A 7,055-nucleotide genomic window follows, 5' to 3' on the forward strand; every position below is an offset into this window, starting at 1 on the left:
TCCATGCTTTAAGCCTGATATAAACAGAGAATTCTGTTCAAAAGCATTTTCTGTCGTGTTTCCACGTGTGTCATGGGGTGACTGTGTATCCCCAATCGTCTGTTGGGTGCAGGGGGGAGGGCAAGCGCGGTTTGTTTTTCCCCAGGAAAACCCTGCTCCCTGAAACCACCACAACGTGGCAAAGCCCGCAGCAGTTCAGCGATGCCCCAGGACGGGCGGCAGCGGCTGTGGAGGTGACACCACGCATGAGGTAACAGAAAACGTGACCGGGGCCGAAGCCAGGCCCTGGCCCGGGCGCTGGCACCGCATCTCCCGTGCCAGAAGGGGCTCCTGCCTGCCGAGGAGGCGGGATTGCCTTCCTGGGGGGAACCGCGTCGTCACGGGGATCGGGGAGGAAAATCCGCGCCGCGTCCAGCTCGCGCGGCGCGGGGGGCCGGGGTGGCTCTGGCACCACGTTTGGGTGTTTGGGGTCCGTCCCTGGCCCCGGTCCCCGGGGTGCTGCAGGAGCCTTTGCGCAGGGTGCCCGGAGCCCCGGGGTCTCAGAGCTCCCGGGAGCCCCTGGGGCAGCTCCCAGCCAAGCGCCAGCCGGGCTCGGGGCTTTGGGCTCCTCGGTGAACCGGGAGCTCCCTGGGGCCCGGAACAGCCCCGGGGCAGGGGCTGGAGGTGCCCCAGTGCTGTGGGGGTGTCCCTGGGCTCTGTGGGGGTGTCCCTGGGCTCTGTGGGGGTGTCCCTGGGCTCTGTGGGGCCGAGGTGGCTGCGGTCATTCCATGGGCTGTGAGCCCGGGGCTGCCCCGGTCCCAGACACCTGCAGCGGTGCTGCCCGCCTGGGCTGCTGCCACAGAGCCACCAGGGTCCTGCCACAGAGCCACCAGTGTCCTGCCCTGTGCCACCAGGGTCCTGCCACACTGCCACCAGGGTCCTGCCCTGTGCCACCAGGGCCCTGCCCTGTGCCACCAGGGCCCTGCCACACTGCCACCAGGGTCCTGCCCTGTGCCACCAGGGTCCTGCCCAGTGCCACCAGGGCCCTGCCCAGTGCCACCAGGGTCCTGCCACAGAGCCACCAGGGTCCTGCCCTGTGCCACCAGAGTCCTGCCCTGTGCCACCAGAGTCCTGTCCAGTGCCACCAGGGTCCTGCCACAGTGCCACCAGGGTCCTGCCCTGTGCCACCAGGGTCCTGCCACAGAGCCACCAGGGTCCTGCCCAGTGCCACCAGGGCCCTGCCCAGTGCCACCAGGGCCCTGCCCAGTGCCACCAGGGTCCTGCCCACTGCCACCAGGGTCCTGCCCAGTGCCACCAGGGTCCTGCCCTGTGCCACCAGGGTCCTGCCCACTGCCACCAGGGTCCTGTCCATCACCAAAGTCCTGCCACACTGCCACCAGGGTCCTGCCACACTGCCACCAGGGTCCTGCCACACTGCCATCAGGGCCCTGCCCAGTGCCACCAGGGCCCTGCCCAGTGCCACCAGGGTCCTGTCCAGTGCCACCAGGGTCCTGTCCATCACCAGAGTCCTGCCACACTGCCACCAGGGCCCTGCCCAGTGCCACCAGGGTCCTGTCCAACACCAAAGTCCTGCCACACTGCCACCAGGGTCCTGTCCATCACCAGAGTCCTGTCCAGTGCCACCAGGGCCCTGCCACACTGCCACCAGGGCCCTGCCACACTGCCACCAGGGCCCTGCCCAGTGCCACCAGGGTCCTGCCACACTGCCACCAGGGTCCTGCCCACTGCCACCAGAGTCCTTCCCAGTGCCACCAGGGTCCTGCCACACTGCCACCAGGGTCCTGCCCACTGCCACCAGGGTCCTGCCCAGTGCCACCAGGGTCCTGCCCTGTGCCACCAGGGTCCTGCCCACTGCCACCAGGGTCCTGTCCATCACCAAAGTCCTGCCACACTGCCACCAGGGTCCTGCCACACTGCCACCAGGGTCCTGCCACACTGCCACCAGGGCCCTGCCCAGCGCCACCAGGGTCCTGTCCATCACCAGAGTCCTGCCCAGTGCCACCAGGGTCCTGCCCAGCACCACCAGGGTCCTGCCCAGTGCCACCAGGGCCCTGCCACACTGCCACCAGGGTCCTGTCCATCACCAGGGTCCTGTCCATCACCAAAGTCCTGCCACACTGCCACCAGGGCCCTGCCACACTGCCACCAGGGCCCTGTCACACTGCCACCAGGCCCCTGCCATCACCACCAGGCTCCTGCCCACCCGAGGCTCCTGCCTGGTGATCCCCTCGCTGCTCCACCCCTCTGATCCCCCTCACTGGGGCCAGCAGGCTGCCAGGGTCACCTCTGCCCTGCCACGCTGCCACCAACCCACTGTGCTGGCCCAGCAGCCTCCCTCCCCCCCGGCTCCCGTGCTCCTGTGGGGTTCCAGCACGGGAACACAGCCTCAGCTCCCAGCCTGGTCTGGTTCCTCCCCTGGTTCTCAGCTCTGCGGGCTCGGTTCGGCTCTGCCCTGCGCCCTGGCAGCTTTTGGCAGGGGCTTGGACGCTCCCGGGGCTCCCAGCCGTGTTTAAGGGAGAAGCTGCCACGGGAAGGAGGAGGATCATCCTCTTCCTCCCTCCTTGCCCTGCCACAGGTCAGAGAGGGACGGGGGAATGGTCTGGGAACAGCTTTTCCCCCCGAAACGCGAGCCCCAGGCAGGGGCAAGGGCAGAGGCGGGCAGCGCCGCTGCGAGATCGGAATTCATTTTTCCAAAGGGATGGGCTGAGGGTTGGTTCGTGGCAACGCTGCTTTGGCAGCCGAACCCGGGGCTGCGAGCCCGGAGCCCGCAGGCAGCTGGGGAAAGGTGAAAATTCCAGGTGGGTGCCCCAAGCCCCAGTCTCCACGGCTCCGCAGCACCCCGTGTCCCGCAGCCCGTGCTCCCCGGGGGATTTTCCACCGATTCCTCTGGAACGCTCTCCGTTTCCTGTGCCGGGAGATGATGTAAGCTTCAGGTGAAGAAATCCCTGTTTCTGTGCCTTTGGAGCGTTCCCAGCGTTTCCACGCTTGCAGGTTCCGAGCCATGGGTGTGTGCTGGATGCCAGGCCGCTCGTTCCCCTCCTCTGGGGCAGCAGAACACCCTGTGCCCATGGGCAGAGCTGGGAATTCCCTGCCGGAGGCACCGAGTCCTTCCGAGGCGTCTCCTGTGCACGAGGAAAGAGCTCTGTCGGCTCCGAGCCACTGCTCCTCAGTATTCCAGAAGGTGCTTCTGCAATTCCAGAGTGGTTTTTGAGCTGGGACGTTGAGGAAAGAGAGAAACCCCAGCAGCTCCCACCATCCCAGCAGCTCCCACCATTCCAGCAGCTCCCACTTCCCCAGCAGCTCCCACCATCCCAGCAGCTCCCACCATCCCAGCAGCTCCCACCATCCCAGCAGCTCCCACCTCCTCAGCAGCTCCCACCATTCCAGCAGCTCCCACCATTCCAGCAGCTCCCACCTCCCCAGCAGCTCCCACCTCCTCAGCAGCTCCCACCATTCCAGCAGCTCCCACCATCCCAGCAGCTCCCACCATCCCAGCAGCTCCCACCATTCCAGCAGCTCCCACCATTCCAGCAGCTCCCACCGTTCCAGCAGCTCCCACCATCCCAGCAGCTCCCACCATCCCAGCAGCTCCCACCTCCCCAGCAGCTCCCACCTCCCCAGCAGCTCCCACCATTCCAGCAGCTCCCACCATTCCAGCAGCTCCCACCACTCCAGCAGCTCCCACCATTCCAGCAGCTCCCACTTCCCCAGCAGCTCCCATCGTTCCAGCAGCTCCCACCTCCCCAGCAGCTCCCACCATCCCAGCAGCTCCCACCATCCCAGCAGCTCCCACCTTCCCAGCAGCTCCCATCATCCCAGCAGCTCCCACCATTCCAGCAGCTCCCACCATCCCAGCAGTTCCCACCTCCTCAGCAGCTCCCACCATCCCAGCAGCTCCCACCTCCCCAGCAGCTCCCACCATCCCAGCAGCTCCCACCATCCCAGCAGCTCCCACCATCCCAGCAGCTCCCACCTCCCCAGGAGCTCCCACCATCCCAGCAGCTCCCACCATTCCAGCAGCTCCCACCTCCCCAGCAGCAACCACCTCCCCAGCAGCTCCCACCGTTCCAGCAGCTCCCACCATCCCAGCAGCTCCCACCATTCCAGCAGCTCCCACCTCCCCAGGAGCTCCATCCCCCAGCATCAGCAGTGTCCCTTGGTGTCCCAGCTCTGCTCTGCAGGGGACGGAGCAGATGGAATCGGGCATTTGGAAGGAGCTGCTGATTCCCGCCGTGGCACGAGGGGCAGGGCAGGGCAGGGCAGGGCACCCCGAGGGGTCCTGCAGCACCCACAGCTCCCCAGCTGCTCTTTGGGTGCTGCACCCAGCCAGGAATTCCCTTCCCAGCTCCCAGACTCATCTCCTTTGTGCCACCCCCACCAAAGCCACACCAAAGCCAAGCCCAGAGCCCGGGCCCTTCAGAGCTCCCCGTGCCAGGGGATGGAGAAGGGAGCAGCGTCCCGAGCTCCTGGGGCTGGCACTGGATTTCCCGGGGTGACCCAGCAGCGATTCCAGCTGGGATCACAGAGGGCAGGGATGGGGCACTGGATCAGAGAACCCCAGACTGGTTTGGGCTGGGAGGGGAATTAAATCCCCCCCAGTGCCACCCCTGCCATGGCAGGGACACCTCCACTGTCCCAGGCTGCTCCAGCCCCATCCAGCCTGGCCTTGGCACTGCCAGGGATCCTGCAAATCTGGGAATTCCTGTGCCAGGGCCTGCCCTCCCTCCCAAGGAACAATTCCTGCCCCGAATCCCATCCATCCCCGGGCTGGCAGCGTGGATCTCATCTCCTCGGCCTCCCTCTCCCGCTCCCATCGCTCCATCCATCTCCCCTTCCAGGAAAACTTCCAGCAGAAGGCAGAGCTCGGCATTTCCATGGAAACCGGCGTCGGTGGCGGTTGCCGGTGCCTGCAGAGGATGCTCCGGCGGCACCGCACGCAGCCCGGAGAGGCGCAGCCGGGGCTCTCGGCCCCTCCGCTGCCCGCCAGCCCCGGGACGCTCCAGGGACCTTCCCCAGGGAGGGATTCCCTCGGGCACGGCCAGGAGCCCCAGCAGGTTCCAGCAGCACGCGAGGCTCTGTGAAAGGAGCTTTTTGTTTTTAATTACCGGGCTCCAGGCTGGAATTTCAGAGCCCGAGCCCGGCGCGGGTCAGGGCGGATGGTTTTCTCCCTCCTGGTTTCAGGTTGCTGCGCATCTCCACATCCTCCGGGCTGGCCACCGCAGCTCTCCCTGCCCCTCGAATTCACCGATTCCCACTCCTCCATCCTTGCTTTTTTACCCCAAACCCGCTGATCTGGGGTAAAAAAAAAAAAAAAAAAAAAAAAAAAAATCCTGAAACGCGGCGGCTGCCTGCAGCTCTGGAATGGCACCGAGTGCAGGAATGGCAGAGCAGCTTGGGCAAGCACCGCTCCTAAAAACAGGCAACAGCCAGAAATAATCCCTGCTGCCCCCAAATAACCAAATCCCAGCCCGTTCCCTCTCCTCCTGTCCCTGTTCCCTGGGAGCAGATCCCAAATTCCCCCCGGCTGTCCCCTCCTGTCAGGGACTGGTGCAGAGCCACAAGGTCCCACTGAGCCTCCTTTTCTCCAGGCTCAGCCCCTTCCCAGCTCCCTCAGGAATTCTCCAGCCCCTTCCCAGCTCCCTCAGGAATTCTCCAGCCCCTTTCCAGCTCCCTCAGGAATTCTCCAGCCCCTTCCCAGCTCCCTCAGGAATTCTCCAGCCCCTTCCCAGCTCCCTCAGGAATTCTCCAGCCCTTTCCCAGCTCCCTCAGGAATTCTCCAGCCCCTTCCCAGCTCCCTCAGGAATTCTCCAGCCCTTTCCCAGCTCCCTCAAGAATTCTCCAGCCCCTTCCCAGCTCTCTCAGGAATTCTCCAGCCCTTTCCCAGCTCCCTTCCCTTCCCTGGACACTCTCCAGCCCCTCCAGGGCTCTCCAGAGCTGCCCCAGCCCTGGAGGTGCCCCACCAGTGCCAGCACAGGGGACGGGCACTGCCCTGGTCCTGCTGCTGCCACCCCAGAGCTGGCACAGCCCAGGGGTCTCCAGTGGCTAATTCCGGCAGCGCTGGGAGCAGCAGTGGGGTTTCTATTCTCTCCCTCCCCATTCCCGGTATTTTTGGCGTGGTTTTGCGCACTGCAGGCAGGGCCAGGAGCAATAACCGCACTCGGGGTGAGCAGGGGCTGGGGCCAGGCCCCCCCGGAGCACCGGGGTTTGGCTCTGACAAAGGCACAAAGCCGGAGGGCACTTTCTGAAATCACCTCTTCGTCCCAAGAGCTTGTGCGCCTTGATGCAGGGACTGGGAAGCTGCAAACGTCTCCACATCCTTCGGCTTGAATGAAATGAATCACTGAGCCCCAAATAGGGCTTTCTTCATTTATCTCACGCTGCTTTTAATCACCTCTAAACAAACTGTGCATATTTTTAAATAAAGCACGTTTTCAACCAAGTTACTGGACGGCTTTATTTAGAAAAAAAAGCCTGGAGCGAAAGCGGTGAACTTTATTTTTTTCCGTTTTCAGCTGAAGCTGCCCAAGGAGCCCCGGGCATCGCTGGGCTCCTGAGGAGCTGCAGGGCACCGCAGTGCCCGGGGGGATGCTGAGGGTCCTGCCGGGCTCCCCCTGCTCGCTCCCGCCCAGCCCGGGCAGCGTCAGGGCAGCCAGAGCCTGACGGGGAACCGGGGGCTCCCAGGAGAGGAGGGCAGAAGTGACGGGGTGGCACGGGGGTGTGGGGATGGCACGGGGGTGTGGGGACAATGAGGGGTGTGGGGATGGCACGGGGGTGTGGGGATGGCACGGGGGTGTGGGGATGGCACGGGGCTGTGGGGATGGCACAGGGCTGTGGGGATGGCACGGGGGTGTGGGGACAATGAGGGGTGTGGGGACAATGAGGGGTGTGGGGATGGCACAGGAATGTGGGGATGGCACAGGAATGTGGGGATGGCACGGGGGTGTGGGGACAATGAGGGGTGTGGGGATGGCACAGGAATGTGGGGATGGCACGGGGGTGTGGGGACAATGAGGGGTGTGGGGATGGCACGGGGGTGTGGGGATGGCACGGGGGTG

Source organism: Hirundo rustica, chromosome 5 (genome assembly GCF_015227805.2).
Source record: "Hirundo rustica isolate bHirRus1 chromosome 5, bHirRus1.pri.v3, whole genome shotgun sequence".
Lineage (NCBI taxonomy): Eukaryota > Metazoa > Chordata > Aves > Passeriformes > Hirundinidae > Hirundo > Hirundo rustica.